The following is a 19,984-nucleotide window of genomic DNA, read 5'->3' as shown; positions in this document are numbered from 1 at the left end:
GTGTTTGTTTAACAACTGAATTTGACAGCAGTATATAAGCCTGTAATTTCACACGTGCTGATGCTGCAAGGCCTGAAAATAGTGTTTTTTCTCAAAAAAGTGTGTTTTTAAAACCCCAGAAAATGATGGGTGTATTTCTAGCTTAAATTGCACACTGACTAATCCAGATGTTGTAGTTTGCCCAAAAAATTGTGATTTGCAATGTCCCAAAAGCTCAGATGCAGTGCTGGTGCACTGAGCATGCATAAAATGGCCGCCGCCGCTGCCACCCACCTAACTAACAGAATTATAAAAGTAATTTTTTTGGTCAATGGCCTCAGGGAATTGTAAAACGATAGTGCCCTGCACCCACACAACTATTTCTCTGTAGATCGCTGAGTTAGATTCTCTCCTATTCTCTCCCTGAAATCACCATCAGCATCCTCTCCCTACACTAGTAAGAGCAGAGTGAGGTGTGGTGCTACGTGACTCCAGCTTATATAGAGGCTGGGTCACATGCTGCACTGGCCAATCACAGCCATGCCATTAGTAGGCATGGCTGTGATGGCTTCTAAGGTCAGACAGTTAACCGATTGTTGATTGGCTGCTCTGCAGCCTTTCAAAAAGCGTCAAGAAAGCGCCGAACCGGGGTCCAAAAATCCTAAAGTTCGGTACGAACCCGAACTTTACAGTTCGGTTTCGCTCAACCCTATTGATGGCCTATCTTGAGGGTAGGTCATGAATCTTAATAGGCTACAAAACCCCTTTAAAGACATTTTTGGATGGACATTACATACAGCTCTACAAACAAACGGGGTAATACAGCAAAACATACCTCTTATATCCAGAGATGTCTCTTCTCTGATACAGATTTTCTCTTTCCTCATCTTCTCAATTCGGCTCAGACCTTCATCACAAGTTCTTTCAGCCATTTTCTCTCTGTAGAGTTTACACACAGACATCTTAAGTTCCTCACTTTTCTATCATCCTCATCCTGGTGCCCCAACCCTAAAAACAGTGCCAATTGTGAGCCCAAATGCACCCAAATACTATACTGTAGAAATAATAGTGCCATACAGACAGTCCCTCTGTAGTAACATTGCTCCCCAAAGTCCCACTAACACTAACAATTCTTCCCTGGAGTGCCCTCATTAGTGATAGTGCCCTAATAGTGATAAATCCCCTTTGAAAGTACCCCTGTTAGCAGTAGTGCCCTCCACATTGTAATGATAAAATCCCCTAATAGTTCCCCTGGTAGTAGTAATAATGCCCTATCATAGTAATAATTTTCCTCATGGTGCCTTCAATTGTAATAAAGCCCCCCATAGTAATCCAGCAGTAAAATTGCCCTCAAAGTGCCCCCAGTATTGATAAACACCCCAATAAATCTAGTAGTAATAAAAACACCATAGTGCACCCAGAATTAATAAGGCCTCTCTATAGTGCCCCGGTAGTTATAATGCTTCCATATTGTACCTATCGTAATTTTAATGCCACTGTAGTTTATACAGCCTCCTATAGTGCCCCAAGTAGTGTAACTAGTCTGCTATAGTGCCCCAAGTAGTTTTAATAGTCCTCTATACTGCCCCTGCAGTTTAAATATCCCCCTATAGTGCCTCCAGTAGTTTAAATAGTCCACTTTTGTTTCCCCAGTAGCTTACATAGTCCCTTTAAAGTACCACACACTGTTCCCCCATTATAGTGCCACACACCGTGTCCACTCTAGTGCCACACACTGTGTCTCCTCTAGTGCCACACACTGTGTCCCCTCTAGTCCAACACACTGTGTCCCCTCTAGTGCAACACACTGTGTCCCCTCTAGTGCCACACACTGTGTCTCCTCTAGTGCCACACACTGTGTCTCCTCTAGTGCCACACACTGTGTCCCCTCTAGTGCCACACACTGTGTCTCCTCTAGTGCAACACACTGTGTCCCCTCTAGTGCAACACACTGTGTCCCCTCTAGTGCCACACATTGTGTCCCCTCTAGTGCCACACACTGTGTCCCCTCTAGTGCCACACACTGTGTCCCCTCTAGTGCAACACACTGTGTCCCCTCTAGTGCCACACACTGTGACCCCTCTAGTGCCACACACTGTGTCTCCTCTAGTGCCACACACTGTGTCTCCTCTAGTGCCACACACTGTGTCCCCTCTAGTGCAACACACTGTGCCCCATCTAGTGCCACACACTGTGTCTCCTCTAGTGCCACACACTGTGTCTCCTCTAGTGCCACACACTGTGTCCCCTCTAGTGCAACACACTGTGTCCCCTCTAGTGCCACACACTGTGTCCCCTCTAGTGCCACACACTGTGTCTCCTCTAGTGCCACACACTGTGTCTCCTCTAGTGCCACACACTGTGTCCCCTCTAGTGCAACACACTGTGCCCCATCTAGTGCCACACACTGTGTCTCCTCTAGTGCCACACACTGTGTCCCCTCTAGTGCCACACACTGTCTCCTCTATTGCAACACACTGTGCCCCATCTAGTGCCCTATTTATTTTGTCACACGCTGTGCCCGCTTATATTACCACACACTGTGCCATTTTATAGTGCCACACATCTGTGCCCCCCATATAGGGACACCTATCTGTGACCCCCTTATAGTGGCACACAAATGTGCTCTTATAGTACTCTACTGCCCCTGTCTCTCTGATTCCTACTCCATGCCGCAGTCCGAGGTGTAGGGCGCACATCTCTTCCAGGTTAGCCTGCAGCCTGTCTCCACACTGTAAGATGAGGTCATCCTGCACACACAGACGCCTCCTGCGCCGGGACAATATCCATGGTACATGTGCCGTGAATACTGAAGAAAACTCACGGACGGAACTACCCTGGTTTTGCGGACTCTCTGTAAATCTACGGACGGTTGGCAACCCTGTACACTGCTGATCAGTGATATTCCAACTCGCTGTATTTTCACTTTGCACATGCTAGAGCGTCTGTATGAGAAGCGGAAAGCTATGAACAATTTTGTCATGCACCAGACAGACTCAACAGGGAACATGTGTTGTTTCGAGGTCAGGCATTGGCAGCTCATCCAAGATGCCTGTCTTGTGCTGAAGCTCCTCGAAGAGGGCACAAAATAAGTCAGTAGGGAAGACTGCAGCATAACCAACGTCATCCCTCTTATATTTATCTTAGAGCAGGACAACAGCAGAAAAAAAACATGTAGCTAGGGTTGAGCGAACCCGAACTGTAAAGTTCGGGTTCGTACCGAACTTTAGGATTTTTGGACCCCGGACTCGAACTTTTCAGTAAAAGTTTGGGTTCGGGTTCGGTGTTCGGTGCTTTCTTGACGCTTTTTGAAAGGCTGCAGAGTTAACTGTCTGACCTTAGAAGCCATCACAGCCATGCCTACTAATGGCATGGCTGTGATTGGCCAGTGCAGCATGTGACCCAGCCTCTATATAAGCTGGAGTCACGTAGCGCTGCACGTCACTCTGCTGTTACAAGTGTAGGGAGAGGTTGCAGCTGGTGATTTCAGGGAGAGAATAGGAGAGAATCTTTGCTCAAAATCAGAATCTAACTCAGCGATCTACATCCATTGTGTTTTGTGGGTGCAGGGCACAATTTTTTTATCCTGCCCTGAGCCCAGTGACCGAAAAAAATAACTTTAATAAGTCAGTTATGTGGGCGGCGGCGGCCATTGTATGCAAGCTCAGTGCACCAGCACTGTATCTGAGCTTTTGGTACATTGAAAATCTAAATTTTCAAGAACTATTTTCCTGATGTGCAAGTGTTAAATTCAAGTTTAATATATACAGCTTTCATATTCTGTTACCAAAAAAGACTTTTTTGGCAATCTACAACATCTGGATTAGTCAGTGTACAATTTAAGCTAGAAATACACCCATCATTTTCTGGGGTTTTAAAAACACACTTTTTTGCCAAAAAACACTATTTTCAGGCCTTGCAGCATCAGCACGTGTGACATTACAGGCTTATATACTGCTGTCAAATTCAGTTGTTAAACAAACACTTGTTTTGGCAAAAAAATATTATTTGGCAGCCTTTGATGCAGATGTCATTGTGAGATTCACCCTTAATACATTTGGGTTAGATTCAGAGATTTGAAATACCGCCATTTGGTGCACCAATATTAATTCAGGCCTACAGTGGGTCAGGCCATGTGAGATACTCCCTGTATATACAGGGCTTATAATCTTTCATTAATAAAACACCCTTTTTGGGGCAAAATACACAATATTTAAGGCCTTGCAGCATAAGCACGTTGGAAATTCCTGGGTTATATACTGCTGCCATATTGAGTTATTAACCCCTTCCCGACCTTTGACATACTGTTATGTCATGGGAACCACTGAGTTCCCGCAATTTGACGTAATAGTACCTCATAGTGATCGCGCTGGCACCGGAGCTGTGCGCCCGCGATCACTGCAGGGGCCCGGCAGTCTGTGGTAGCCGGGCCCCTACTGTATCTGCCGGCATTGCTGTAAAAGCCGATGTCGGCGGATTAACCCCTTCTATGCCGCGGTCCGTGCTGACCGCGACATAGAAGAGGTGTGTGTCAGGTGAGGGAAAGCATTGAGTCCCCACGCTGCTGTGGCGGGGACCCGATGCGACACAAGGCAGCCCGATGCCATGCAGAGGCTGCCCAATGCCTTGCACAGCATCAGGAACTGCCTTCTACGGGAGCCGAGGAGATCCAGCCTCAGGCTCCTAGGCAACCTGTTAGTGTATGACTCAGTGTTATACACTAACAGGCAATGCATTACAATACAGATGTATTGTAATGCATTGCAGATGGGATCAGACCCCCAAAAGTGAATGTCATAAATAAAGTAAAGTAAAAAAAAGTAAAAAAAAAGTGTTTTTAATAAAAATTTATTTAGTAATAAAATTAATAAAGTAAAAAAGAAAAAAAACGCCCCTTTCCCCTTATTTTATAATAAAAAACTGAAAAAACAAACAAAAACTCACATATTAGGTATCGGCGCGTCCGTAATGACCGGCTCTATAAAAATATAACATGATCCACCCTGTCCCATAAACACCATAAAAATAAATAAATAAAAACGGTTTAAAAAAAAGTCTTTTTTGTCACCTTACATCACAAAAAGTGCAACACCAAGCGATCAAAAAGGCGTATGCCCCCCAAAATGGTATCAATAAAACCATCTTATCCCGCAAAAAATGAGCCCCTACCTGAGAGAATCGGTCAAAAAATAAAAAAGCTATGGCTCTCAGACTATGAGACACTAAAATATCATTATTTCGGTTTCCAAAATGCTATTATTGTGTAAAACTTAAATAAATAAGAAAAAGTAGACATATTAGGTATTGCCAGGTGCGTAATGATCTGCTTTATAAAAAAAGTCACATGACCTAATCCCTAGGTTAAACGCTGTAAAAAAAAAAAATTAACGATGCCAAAACATCCATTTTTTTGTTACCTTGCCTCACAAAAAACATAATATAGAGCAATAAAAAATCATATGTACCCCAAAATAGTACCAATAAAACTGTCACCTTATCCCGTAGTTTCCACAATGTGGTCACTTTTTTGAGTTTCTACTGTAGGGGTGCTTTAGGGGAGCTTCAAATGGGACATGGCATCTAAAAACCAGTTCAGCTAAATTTGCCTTCCAAAAACCATATGGCGTTCCTTTCCTTCTGCGCCCTGCCGTGTGCCCGTACAGCAGTTTATGATCACATGTGGGGTGTTTCTGTAAACCACAGAATCAGGGTAATAAATATTAAGTTTTATTTGGCTGTTAACCCTTGCTTTGCTACTGGAAAAAATGGATTAAAATGTAAAATCTGCCAAAAAAGTGAAATTCTGAAATTTCATCTCCATTTTCCATCAATTCTTGTGGAACACTTAAAGGGGTGGTTTCTATTATGTAAGCCTCACAAAGTGACTTCAGACCTGAACTGGTCCTTAAAAAGTGGGTTTTGGAAATTTTCCGAAAAATTTCAAGATTTGCTTCCCAACTTCCAAGCCTTCTAGCGTCCCCAAAAAATGAAATGTCATTTTCAAAATGATCCAAACATGAAGTAGACATATGGGAAATGTAAAGTAATTACTATTTCTTTTTTTTTTTTAAACATGAAAGTTTTTATTAGATTTTTTTCAAGTTTTAAGGAATAATGACATCAGTACAAATCAGGCATTGATTACATACAAAGTCATAAGAGAGTTTGTGGAGGGAAGAATTGGGAGGAGGTTGATAAGGGGGGAGAAGGGAAGGAAGGGAGGGGATAGGGGTAAAGGATAAGAGAAGAAGGGAAGGAGGAAGAGGGGCATAGGATAATAAAATAATACAGAATGAACGAACCAGATGTACTGAAAATACCTATTGTAAAAAGTACATTTTCACATAAGAGATCAGTATTTTAGTGGTAATACAAAAAAAAAAATATAGATTAGATAAAGTAAAATAACGTAAGGTAACGTAAAGTGGTACAATAATTTGGATATTCACAGGTATTTAATATATCTCAGGTATGACATTTGCAAAATAATATAAACAGGCTGCGAAATCTTGTTGTGAGCCATCTATAGCCAAGTTATAAGGCTAAGGAATTTGCTATATTGGAATTAGCATGAAAGCTGCTCTTCAGCCATATTTCCCATTGTTTATAAAATTTTCTTTTTTTAAAGAGAGCGGAAGCAGCTACTCCTTCATACCAACAGTTTTCTTCGACCTTTTTAATAACATCAAGGTTGTTGGGAACCTGATTAGATTTCCAATGGGCGTCAATAAGATGGCGTGTTGCAATACATATATGACCAAAAACAGTTCTAAAAACAAAAGGAATGGTCTCAATACCTATAAAAAGAAGTGCCAATTGTGGTGACGGTGCAATTGGAAATTGACAGATTTTTGCAAAAATGCTAAATGATCTCTGCCAAAGGGAATTAATCGGGGGGCACTCCCACCAGCAATGAAGGAAAGATCCTTGTAGGTGACCAGATTTCCAACATTCAGAGGATGTATCTGGGAATATTCTATTTAGTTTTAACGGATGATAATACCATCTATATAGAATTTTCCTAGATGTCTCTAAATGAGAGATGCATCTTGAAATATTAAATATTGCATCAAGTGCGGATGACCACTGTTCTGTAGGTAAATTGATGGAAATGTCTTGAGACCATTTGGACTTAATCACTTGTAGAGGGTCTTCTGATGGTATGATAAGAACCTCGTATGATTTGGATATCCCTTTTCTATTAGCATTATGGTTTAAAAGCCATCTTGTGAAAAGAATTGAGAATGGGTTGTCATTATTTCGTCTAATAGGTTGTGTAAAAATGGTATTAGCAATAGCGTGTCTGATTTGGAGATATTTATAGAAATCTCTTGTAGGGAGACTGTAACAGTGTGAAATTTCCGAAAAGGGTTTAAGGATGTTGTTTGTAAGGAGATCATTAATATAACATAGACTATTCTTTTTCCAAGCGGAGATGTCTAAATCTGGGATATAAGATTCTAGAATTGAGATGTTGTAATCTTCAAGGGGTATAGCAAATAGTTGACGTTTGTTGGCAACGACGTCCCAAATATTGAAGATATCACGATCGGCGTGACTATCACATACGTGACACAGAGGGAGGGAACGAGGAAGGCCCTGCCCAAGTGAGAGGGAAGGTGGTGACCCCTGACTCACCTTGCGGCTGGCACCTAGCTGCCCTGACGTCCCTAGACGGGTTCCTCACCCGTACGCCGATCACGTGCCTAAACCCTGGCTTTCCCTAAGCTGAGCCCTAGATAGTGAACAGGGCGGTGGGAACACTAGTCCGCACCACTAGCTCTAAAGGAAAACACCAAGGGGAGGACAGACAATACAGACTCAACATATAATCCCAGGTGGGCGACAACAGGAGACAACAAGAAGTCCAACAGGGATCCGGAGGGTAGCACTCTGGAACGACAACCAGGATTCACGACTCCAGTGGGTCAGTATAGAAGTCCAGGCAGGAAGCTCTATAACTGGCAACTAGAGAAGTGTGAGGGGAGAATATAAGGAGATTGGGAGTGGCAGACAAGAAACAGCTGAGGAGGAGAAGCTACGGATCCCTGAGTGAGACAAAAAGGATAGCAAGGCAAACACAGAAAACAATCACTAAGAAACAACGTGATCTTTAGATATAGAGCGCGCAGCCACCCGCTGCGACTTCCTGACCCCGGGTATAACGGAGTCAGACGTGGCTCTTGATACCCTCGTGACAGTACCCCCCCTTTCACGATGGGCCTCGACACTCAGGACCAGGTCTCTCCGGATGAGAGGCATGGAAAGCCTGAATTAACCTGTTGGCGTTTACCTCTGACGCTGGAACCCACATTCTTTGCTCGGGACCGTAACCCCTCCAATGCACCAGATACTGAAGAGAGCGGCGGACCCGACGAGAATCAACAATTCTGGCTATTTGAAACTCCAGATTACCATCCACAATAACAGGAGGAGGTGGCAGCGGTGATGGTTCTAGAGGTGGAACATACTTCTTGAGTAACGATTTATGGAAGATGTTATGGATCTTAAAAGTCTGAGGTAGCTCCAAGCGAAAAGCCACAGGGTTAATGACGGCTACTATTTTATAAGGACCAATGAACCTAGGGCCCAGTTTCCAAGAGGGAACCTTCAACTTAATATTCCTAGTAGACAACCACACATAGTCATTCACTCCTAGGTCCGGACCTGGCGACCGTTTCTTATCGGCCATGCATTTATATTTACCACTCATCTTTTTCAAGTTAGCTTGCACCTTCTGCCATACCGATGAAAGAGATGAAGAAAACCTTTCCTCTTCGGGAACCCCAGAAGACCCCCCCTCTTTGAAAGTACAAAATTGGGGATGAAAACCGTATGCACCAAGGAATGGTGACTTGCCAGTGGACTCCTGATAATGATTATTTATGGCAAACTCAGCTAACGGTAAATATGATGACCACAACCCTTGGTTTTCAGAGACAAAACACCTTAAATATGTTTCTAGGTTTTGGTTGATACGCTCAGTCTGTCCATTCGACTGAGGATGGAAGGCTGAGGAAAAGGACAAGTGTACCCCCAAACGGGAACAAAAAGCTTTCCAAAACTTAGAAATAAACTGGGTTCCCCGATCCGAAACAACATCGGAAGGGACCCCGTGAAGCTTCACGATTTCACTGATAAACACCTGAGCATGAGACTTAGCATTAGGAAGTGCGGGTAGCGCAATAAAGTGTACCATTTTGCTAAACCTGTCTACTACTACCAAGATAACTGTTTTACCTGCAGACAACGGTAAGTCAGTGATGAAATCCATTGACAGATGTGTCCATGGCCTATTGGGGATGAAAAGTGGCAATAAAGACCCTGCTGGACGTGTATGAGAGACTTTCGCGCGTGCACAAGTAGAGCAAGTAGACACGAAATCCATTACATCCTGACGCAACCTTGGCCACCAAAAACGACGAGATAATAGCTCCAAGGTTGCTTTACTACCCGGGTGCCCAGCAAGTGCCGAATTATGATGTTCTTTTAATAATTCAAGACGCAGGTTTAACGGTACAAACAATTTCTCTGAGGGGCAAGAGGCCGGGGCGTCCCCCTGGGCCTCTAACACCTTTCCCTCTAGAACAGAGTGTACAGCAGAGACAACCACTCCTCTTTGTAAAATAGGTACCGGATCACTAACATTACCCCCTCCAGGGAAACTACGAGATAATGCGTCTGCCTTGGTATTTTTTGCCCCAGGACGATAGGTGATTACAAAGTTAAATCTGGTAAAGAATAGCGACCACCTAGCTTGTCTAGGGGTGAGACGCTTAGCCGATTCTAGGTACAGAAGGTTTTTGTGATCCGTAATCACCGTGACGGGGTGGATAGCTCCCTCTAAGAAGTGACGCCACTCTTCAAGCGCCAGTTTAATCGCCAACAGTTCCCTATTTCCAATATCATAGTTCTTCTCTGCAGAAGACAATTTTTTGTAAAAGAAAGCGCAAGGACGCCATTTGCCAGGAGACGGACCCTGAGACAATACAGCCCCCACTCCCACCTCTGACGCATCTACCTCAACAATAAAAGGCTGGGAGACATCAGGTTGAATTAGAACAGGTGCCGAGGTAAACCTCTCTTTTAGAGAGGAAAATGCATTTTTAGCGGCGTCAGACCATTTGGAAAAATCAGTCCCCTTCCTAGTCATGTCGGTAAGGGGTTTAACGATCACTGAATAATTTTTAATGAACTTTATATAGAAATTTGCGAAACCCAAAAACCGTTGTAGGGCTTTAAGGTTCTCAGGAAGATCCCAATCTAAAATTGCCTGGACCTTCCCAGGATCCATACGGAAACCTGAAGCAGATAATAGATATCCCAGGAACTGTAATTCCTGAACGGCGAAGACACATTTTTCAATTTTTGCATATAATTTATTCGTCCGTAGGACCTGCAGTACTTGCCTGACATGCACCTCATGTGTTTTCAGATCAGCCGAATAAATTAAGATATCATCTAGGTATATGACTACAAACCTGCCGATGAGATGACTAAAAATATCATTAACGAAATGTTGGAAGACAGCAGGGGCATTGGTCAGACCGAAAGGCATAACTAGATTTTCATAATGCCCCTAAGGGGTGTTAAAAGCTGTCTTCCACTCATCCCCTTCCTTGATACGAATCAGATTGTAGGCCCCCCCTAAGATCAAGTTTGGAGAACCACCTAGCACCCGCAATCTGATTAAAAAGGTCAGGAATGAGAGGAAGAGGGTATGGGTCTCGGATGGTTATCCGGTTTAGCTCACGGAAATCTAGGCAAGGACGCAGGCCCCCATCTTTCTTTTTAACAAAGAAAAACCCTGCAGCCACGGGTGAAGAAGAGGGTCTGATGTGTCCCTTAGCCAGACTCTCGGAGATATAATCTTTCATGGCTTGTCTCTCGGGACCCGAAAGATTATACAACCTGGACTTGGGTAATTTTGCACCGGGAATCAGGTTAACCGGGCAATCATAAGGACGATGAGGTGGTAGCTTCTGACAACCCTTTTCAGAAAAAACTTCCTCAAAGTCCGAAATAAATGTAGGTAGGGAAGCTATGGAGGCGATTAAGCAATTGTTATTTAAGCAATTCTCTCTGCAATGCTCACTCCACTCCAATATCTCCCTGGCCTGCCAATCCACCACTGGATTGTGCGCTACCAACCAGGGAAGACCCAATACCACAGGAGAGGGAAGGCCCTCCAGAACGTAACATGAAAGACACTCATTATGGTGGTCCCCTACCCGAAAGTGTAAATTATGAACAACGTGGGTGAGGTTTCTCTGAGACAGAGGAGCAGAATCTATAGCGAATACGGGAATAGGTCTCTGCAGCGTACAGAGAGACAAACCCATAGTGCGGGCAAAATGGGCATCTATCAAATTTACCCCTGCTCCACTGTTGTCATGGTCTTACCTGCTTGCTGCTCTCCTTCGTTTGACATGTGCTGGCGGCCATCTTGGGTCCTGGGTTTCTTGTAGCCTTCCACCCTGCGGCTCCTCCTTCCCCTGGGAGGAGCTGGATGCCTAGCTCATATATATAGGAGGTCTGTGGCTTCAGTTCCTTGCTTGGTCCTCTTGTGTTCACATGCTTCTAAGACTGCTGCTGCTTCTGGTTCCTGATCCTGGCTTCGTCTGACTACCCTGCTGGTTCCTGATCCTGGCTTCGTCTGACTACCCTGCTGGTTCCTGATCCTGGCTTCGTCTGACTACCCTGCTGGTTCCTGATCCTGGCTTCGTCTGACTACCCTTCTGGTTCCTGACCTCTGGCTTCGCAAAGACTCTGCTCGGTTTCACCATCCGTTTGGACTTTTGCTTTACAGCTTTATTTTCAATAAAGCCTTCTTATTTTCATTTATCTCTTGTTGTACGTCTGGTTCATGGTTCCGTGACATTAGGACCAAGCCATGAATTCTGACGGTACAGGGCCATCCTCGCTACCCACGCTGGTTGCCAGACTTGATCAGCAGGATCACCTGTTGGGTCGGTTCGCTGTGGCGTTGCAAACCCTGCTTGAACGCACGGCTCATTTCGCTCCCGTTGCCGATGGGTCGGTTGTCGCTCCTGGGCTCGCTCCTACTGCCGCTCCGGTTGTTGCGCCAGAGTCTACCCCGACACCTGTTGTTGCGCCTGCGGTGTTTCGGGGTATGACCGGTTCTGCCCCTCTTCCACAGCGCTTTGGGGGAGAGCCAACTCAGTGCCGAGGTTTCCTTAACCAGGTGGGCATTTATTTCGAGTTGCTGCCACATGCCTTTCCTACTGAGAGATCAAAGGTGGGCTTCTTGATCTCGCTGCTCTCGGACAAGGCCTTGGCCTGGGCCAGCCCTTTATGGGAGAACAACAATCCGGTGGTTGCCGAGTTTTCCGGTTTTGTTGCTTCTCTTCGGAAGGTATTCGATGTGCCGGCTCGTGCTGCCTCTGCTGCGAAGCTCCTTATGTCCATCAGACAGGGTTCACGATCCGTAGCTGAATACGCCATTGAGTTTCGTACCCTGGCAGCAGAGGTGGGCTGGAATAATGAGGCTCTGGTCGCTGCTTTCTCTCATGGTCTCTCGGATGCCTTGAAGGATGAGGTTGCAGCTAAGGACCTACCAGTTGAGCTCGAGTCTCTTATTTCTTTCCTGATTTTGATTGACACCAGACTCAGGGAGAGACCTTCCTTTAAGGAGAACCTGCGGAGGTCTTCTAACAGATTGGTGCCTACGTTTGCTGTCCCACCCGTGCCTCCCTCTCCTCCCATGCCTCCTGGGGATGACTTGTCTGGGGGTGAACCCATGCAGCTGGGGTTTGCTCGCCTGTCCGAGGGGGAGAGGGCACTCCGGAGACGCGAGGGCCGATGCATGTACTGTGGTCTCGGTGGGCATTTTCGGTTGGCATGTCCGAACCGTCCGGGAAACGCTCGTACCCTGAGATCCTGTCGGGGGCAGATCTTGGGTGGAGTCTCCTCGTCCCCGGTTTCCCGTGTTGACAAACCACTGATCACTGTTGTCCTCTCCTGGGTCGGGGGCTCGGTGACGACCCAGGCGTTGGTGGACTCTGGTGCTGGTGGTTTGTTCATTGATAGTGTGTTCGCTGCCGCCAATTCCATTCCTCTGCAGGCTCGAGGTTCCCCACTGGCTCTTGAGGCGATAGACGGCAGACCCCCTCACACGTGACTCATGAGACCCTTCCAGTGGGGATAGCCATTGGTGCCGTTCACAGAGAGTCGGTCTGCCTCCAGGTTATTTCGTCTCCACACTACTCGGTGGTCTTGGGGTACCCCTGGCTCCAGAAGCATAACCCGACTTTCGATTGGAGATCGGTCGAGATCCTCTCGTGGTCACCGCAGTGTGGGGCTAGTTGCATCCATGGGTCTGTCAAGTTGCTGTGTACTTCCTCGGACTCTCTGTTGCCTCCTGAATACGAGGAGTACCGGGATGTATTCGATAAGGTGCGCGCGGTTGCCCTACCTCCGCACCGCCCATACGATTGTGCCATAGAGTTACAATCTGGTGCCGTTCCTCCTCGTGGCAAAGTCTATCCACTGTCGGTAGCGGAGAATGAGGCCATGGAGGAGTACGTGAGGGAGGCGCTTTCACGCGGACACATTCGCAAATCTTCGTCCCCGGCAGGGGCTGGATTTTTCTTTGTGAAAAAGAAGGGCGGTGAGTTGAGGCCTTGCATCGATTACAGGGGTCTCAATCGCATCACGATCAAGAACGCTTACCCGATACCCTTGATTTCCGAGCTGTTCGATCGCCTTAAAGGGGCCACGGTCTTTACCAAACTCGACCTGAGGGCGGCATATAACCTGGTAAGGATCAAGGCGGGCGATGAGTGGAAGACCGCGTTTAACACCAGGACCGGTCATTACGAATCCTTGGTTATGCCCTTTGGGTTGTGCAATGCGCCCGCAGTCTTTCAGGAATTCATCAACGATGTTTTCCGTGACCTGTTGCAGCAGTGTGTGGTAGTCTATTTGGATGACATCTTGGTATATTCTGAATCCATGGAGGCCCACATTCTGGATGTCAGACGAGTGTTGCAACGGTTACGAGAGAACAAGCTGTTCGGTAAGCTTGAGAAATGCGAATTTCACCGATCCCAGGTAACCTTCTTAGGTTACATCATTTCCGCTGAGGGGTTCTCCATGGATCCTGAGAAGGTTTCGGCTGTCTTACAGTGGCCCCAGCCCAGTGGTCTTCGTTCCCTGCAGCGCTTTTTGGGCTTCGCCAATTATTATCGGAAGTTCATCAGGGACTTTTCCATGCTGGCCAAGCCTCTCACGGATCTGACCAGGAAGGGCAGTAATTCCCAGGTCTGGCCGCTCGAGGCCATCCGAGCTTTTGAGGCCCTAAAGTCCGCCTTTGTGTCGGCTCCGATTCTGTCGCATCCCAACCCTGGGTTGCCCTTTGTCCTCGAGGTGGACGCGTCTGAGACGGGAGTAGGCGCCCTTCTGTCTCAGCGTAGAACACCAGAGGGTCCTCTGCTTCCTTGTGGGTTTTACTCCCGGAAACTGTCTTCCGCGGAGTGCAACTATCAGATTGGTGACAGGGAGTTATTGGCCATCGTGCAGGCCCTTAAAGAATGGAGGCACTTGCTCGAGGGTTCGGTGGTTCCGGTTCTCATCCTGACGGACCACAAGAATCTGACCTACCTTTCTGAGGCCAAGAGATTGACACCACGTCAGGCCAGATGGGCTCTGTTCTTGTCACGTTTTAATTACGTGGTCTCCTACCTACCCGGTTCCAAGAACATCAGGGCGGATGCCTTATCACGGCAGTACTCCGAGCTGTCCAGGGAGGAGTCGATTCCGACTTCGGTCATACCTCCGAATCAGATCCTGGCCGCCATTCGCACCAGCCTGACCTCTCCCCTGGGTGAGCAGATTTTGGCGGCTCAATCTGGTGCTCCCTCTGGGAGACCCAACGGCAGATGTTTTGTGCCTGAGGAGTTGCGCACTCGGTTGTTGCGAACCTACCATAACTCCAAGACCGCGGGGCATCCTGGAAAGAATCAGCTGTCCTGGGCTGTTTCACGTCTGTTCTGGTGGCCTTCCCTACGTTCCGACATCGCCGCATATGTAGCGGCATGCTCCGTTTGTGCCCAGAGTAAGTCCCCTCGGTACCTTCCGTTGGGCCTTCTTCAACCCATAGCCACCGGGGAGCGCCCATGGTCACACCTGGGGATGGATTTCATTGTGGACCTCCCTGCATCCCGAGGCCATACGGTCATTCTCATGATTGTGGATCGGTTTTCCAAAATGTGCCACTGTGTTCCTCTCAAGAAGTTACCCTCTGCACAAGAGTTGGCCACGATTTTTGCCAGGGAGGTCTTCCGGTTGCACGGTTTGCCTAAGGAGATTGTGTCGGATCGGGGGAGTCAGTTTGTGTCCAGGTTCTGGCGCGCCTTTTGCTCCCAGTTGGGGATTCATCTCTCCTTCTCCTCGGCCTACCACCCTCAGTCCAATGGGGCCGCAGAACGATCCAATCAGGCCTTGGAGCAATTCCTTCGTTGCTATGTCTCCGATCACCAAGACAATTGGGTTGACCTCCTGCCTTGGGCTGAGTTTGCCAGGAACACGGCGGTGAACTCTTCCTCTGGGACGTCTCCCTTCATGGCCAATTATGGGTTCCAACCTGCCGTGTTACCGGAGGTATTCTCTCCCCAGGATATTCCGGCTGTGGAGGATCACCTTTCCGTCCTACGTGCTTCTTGGGTACAGATCCAGAAGTCCCTTGAGGTCTCTGCGCAGCGCCAGAGATTCCAGGCTGATCGCAGACGAGCGCCTGCTCCTTCCTACCAGGTCGGAGACCGTGTATGGTTGTCCACCCGCAACCTCAACCTTCGAGTGCCCACTCCCAAGCTGGCGCCTCGCTTTGTTGGTCCCTTCCGAGTGCTTCGCAGGGTAAACCCGGTAGCCTATGCCCTTGCGCTTCCTCCTGGCATGCGGATCTCCAACGTGTTTCATGTCTCCCTGTTGAAGCCACTGGTGTGTAATCGTTTCACTTCCTCGGTTCCTCGGCCTCGTCCGGTCCAAGTGGGCAATCGTGAGGAATATGAGGTGAGCAATATCCTGGACTCACGCCTGGTCCGCGGTCGGTTGCAGTTTTTGGTCCATTGGCGTGGTTATGGTCCAGAGGAGCGTTCCTGGGTTCCCTCCGCAGATGTCCATGCTCCTGCCTTGCTCCGAGCCTTCCACGCACGCTTCCCTCAGAAACCGTTTTGTGCTCCGCGGAGGAGGGGCCCTTGAGGGGGAGGTACTGTCATGGTCTTACCTGCTTGCTGCTCTCCTTCGTTTGACATGTGCTGGCGGCCATCTTGGGTCCTGGGTTTCTTGTAGCCTTCCACCCTGCGGCTCCTCCTTCCCCTGGGAGGAGCTGGATGCCTAGCTCATATATATAGGAGGTCTGTGGCTTCAGTTCCTTGCTTGGTCCTCTTGTGTTCACATGCTTCTAAGACTGCTGCTGCTTCTGGTTCCTGATCCTGGCTTCGTCTGACTACCCTGCTGGTTCCTGATCCTGGCTTCGTCTGACTACCCTGCTGGTTCCTGATCCTGGCTTCGTCTGACTACCCTGCTGGTTCCTGATCCTGGCTTCGTCTGACTACCCTTCTGGTTCCTGACCTCTGGCTTCGCAAAGACTCTGCTCGGTTTCACCATCCGTTTGGACTTTTGCTTTACAGCTTTATTTTCAATAAAGCCTTCTTATTTTCATTTATCTCTTGTTGTACGTCTGGTTCATGGTTCCGTGACAACTGTCTAGAAAAAAAGAAATAGACTCCATCTTAACACCAAAAACAATAACCGCTGGTAACACAAATTGAGATGTTCGTATGGAGGAAACGTATACCCCCCGGCTGACATCCTCCGCACAGCCTGGGGTTAGTAGTTTTCCGACGGTCTTTTGTTTTTGAGAAAGGAGGGACAGACATTAATGAAATGACCCTCCCCCCCCCAGAAAAAACAAGCCCCCCCCTACGGCGAACCTCAGGAGGACGGACCTGACGAGAAGTTCCGCCTAGCTGCATAGGCTCATCTAAGTCAGTACAGACTAACTGTTGCTTGGGAGAGGTAACCAATTGCTCAGGAATTTTCGATCTCTCCCTAAGACGTCTATCAATTCTGATAGAGAGGGACATAACAGCATCAAGGGAAAGGGGGGTCTCATACAGCGCCAGTGCATCCTTAACCCTTTCAGATAACCCAGAGCAGAACTGACTCCTGAGAGCCGGGTCGTTCCACTGAGTATCCGTAGCCCACCTACGGAACTCTGAGCAATATTCCTCTGCTGACTGATCTCCCTGTAAGAGTCTCCGTAACTTCGACTCAGCCAGGGCGACTCGGTCAGTGTCATCATATATGAGACCCAAAGCCCCAAAAAATACCTCCACTGACTGGAGAGCCTGGGAACCAGGGGGTAACGAGAACGCCCAGGATTGCGGGTCCCCCTGAAGCAGGGAAATGACAATCCCTACCCGCTGTTCTTCATTACCTGAGGAGTAAGGGCGCAACTTAAAATATAATTTGCAGGCCTCACGGAACGTAGCAAATTTGTCCCTTCCCCCAGAGAATCTGTCAGGAAGAACAACCTTGGGTTCTGTAACAACCTGGTTACCCATAGCAACCGCTGGGCGTGCGGTCTGCTGCATTTGCTGCTGTTGTTGGAGGACAGACGCCTTCAATCCTGCCACCTCCAAAGACAGGCCTTGAAGCTGTTTTGCCAAGGCAGCAATAGGATCCATATTGGATTCTAAGTAGAGAAAAAAAAAACAACAAAAAAAATTATTTATTTTTTTCTCAAAAAGTAATGGCCATTTATAATATCACGATCGGCGTGACTATCACATACGTGACACAGAGGGAGGGAATGAGGAAGGCCCTGCCCAAGTGAGAGGGAAGGTGGTGACCCCTGACTCACCTTGCGGCTGGCACCTAGCTGCCCTGACGTCCCTAGACGGGTTCCTCACCCGTACGCCGATCACGTGCCTAAACCCTGGCTTTCCCTAAGCTGAGCCCTAGATAGTGAACAGGGCGGTGGGAACACTAGTCCGCACCACTAGCTCTAAAGGAAAACACCAAGGGGAGGACAGACAATACAGACTCAACATATAATCCCAGGTGGGCGACAACAGGAGACAACAAGAAGTCCAACAGGGATCCGGAGGGTAGCACTCTGGAATGACAACCAGGATTCACGACTCCAGTGGGTCAGTATAGAAGTCCAGGCAGGAAGCTCTATAACTGGCAACTAGAGAAGTGTGAGGGGAGAATATAAGGAGATTGGGAGTGGCAGACAAGAAACAGCTGAGGAGGAGAAGCTACGGATCCCTGAGTGAGACAAAAAGGATAGCAAGGCAAACACAAAAAACAATCACTAAGAAACAACGTGATCTTTAGATATAGAGCGCGCAGCCACCCGCTGCGACTTCCTGACCCCGGCTATAACGGAGTCAGACGTGGCTCTTGATACCCTCGTGACAGAAGATGGCTTTAATAGTGGCCAAAGTGCTGTTGGGGAGAAACTTGAAAAGAGACATGGCTGTAAGGAGATCATTTAAAGAATGTTTCCCAAGAGAATATTTTTCTATACGAGACCATTCCTTTTGTTGGTCATTATGCCATAAATGTTTTAGTTGGTCTAGGATTGTAGCTCTATAATATTGTACGATTGAGGCACAGTTTAAACCACCTTCTTTTTTGGGAAGATATAGTATATCTGCTTTTATCCTATGATATTTGCCTCCCCATATAAAATGTAAGAGGGATTTTTGCAGATCCTTGAGGTATTTGATGGGTATTGGAATAGGTAGGTTTCTGAAATAGTATAAAATTTTGGGCAGGATACTCATTTTTATAACAGCGATTTTGCCTAACCAGGAAATACCTTGTGTTTTGAAGCTAGCTAGTTTAGACTTGATGTCTTGAAATAGAGGAATATAGTTAAGAGTGAATGTTTCGCTAGGAATTGCTGTTAAGTTAATTCCTAGGTAGGGGATTGATTTTTGGCCCAGTTAAATTGAAAGGCTAGTTTTAGGGACTTTACAGTTTTTTCCGGAATTCCCAGGTTTAGGATTTGAGATTTTGTGGTATTAATTTTGTAATAGGATGCCTTCGTAAAAGATGAAAGTATATTACAAGTGTGAGTAAGAGAGGTGGATGGGTTAGATAGTAATAAGAGAACGTCATCCGCAAATAAGCCTATGCGGGGATGATCTAATATGGGTAGCAAGTGGTTCCATTATTAGGGCGAAGATTAAAGGGGATAGGGGGCATCCCTGTCTAGTGCCGTTTGAGATGGGAAATAAGTGGGATTTAAATCCAGAAGAGTAAACAAAAGCTTGGGGGGAGGAATATAGGTTTAAAATACCAGATAATGAGGTGCCGTTAAATCCAAATTTTTTCAGAACTGAGCGAAGAAATCCCCAGTGAACCCTGTCGAACGCCTTCTCCGCATCCAGTGAAAGGAGCATGGAAGGCGCTCGACGGGTATGGGCTATTTCAATCAGGTCCAAAAAACGTCTTGTCCCGTCTGAAGTTTGTCGGTGTTTGACAAAGCCTACCTGGTCGGAATCTATCAGACTTGGTAGTATATCTGCCAGACGGTTAGCTAAGATTTTGGAAAATAATTTTAAATCAGTATTTAAAAGAGATATTGGTCTAAAATTAGCTGGTGTGTTGGGAGCCTTTCCAGGTTTTGGTAAGGTAATTATTATTGCTTGGAGCATTTCTGTGGGAATACCCTTGTCAAGCATCATATGTTGAAAGCAAGACAGTAGATGGGGAGTTAAAATATGGGAGAAGGATTTATAATATTCATTTATAAAACCGTCTGGGCCCGGGGATTTATTTATTTTAAGAGTGGAGATTGTATCAAGTATTTCTTGTGGAGAAATGAGTTTGTTTAAAAGAGAGAGTTGAGCTGGGGATAAGAGGGGGAGTGATATGTTATTCAAAAATGAGTTGATATCATCTGCGGTTGGTTGGTGAGAATTTGGGTTGTTCTTTAAGTTATAAAGGGAGTGATAATATTTGGCGAATT

The sequence above is a fragment of the Bufo bufo genome, chromosome 1 (genome assembly GCF_905171765.1).
Source record: "Bufo bufo chromosome 1, aBufBuf1.1, whole genome shotgun sequence".
NCBI lineage: Eukaryota > Metazoa > Chordata > Amphibia > Anura > Bufonidae > Bufo > Bufo bufo.
This window is presented reverse-complemented; position numbering follows the sequence as displayed.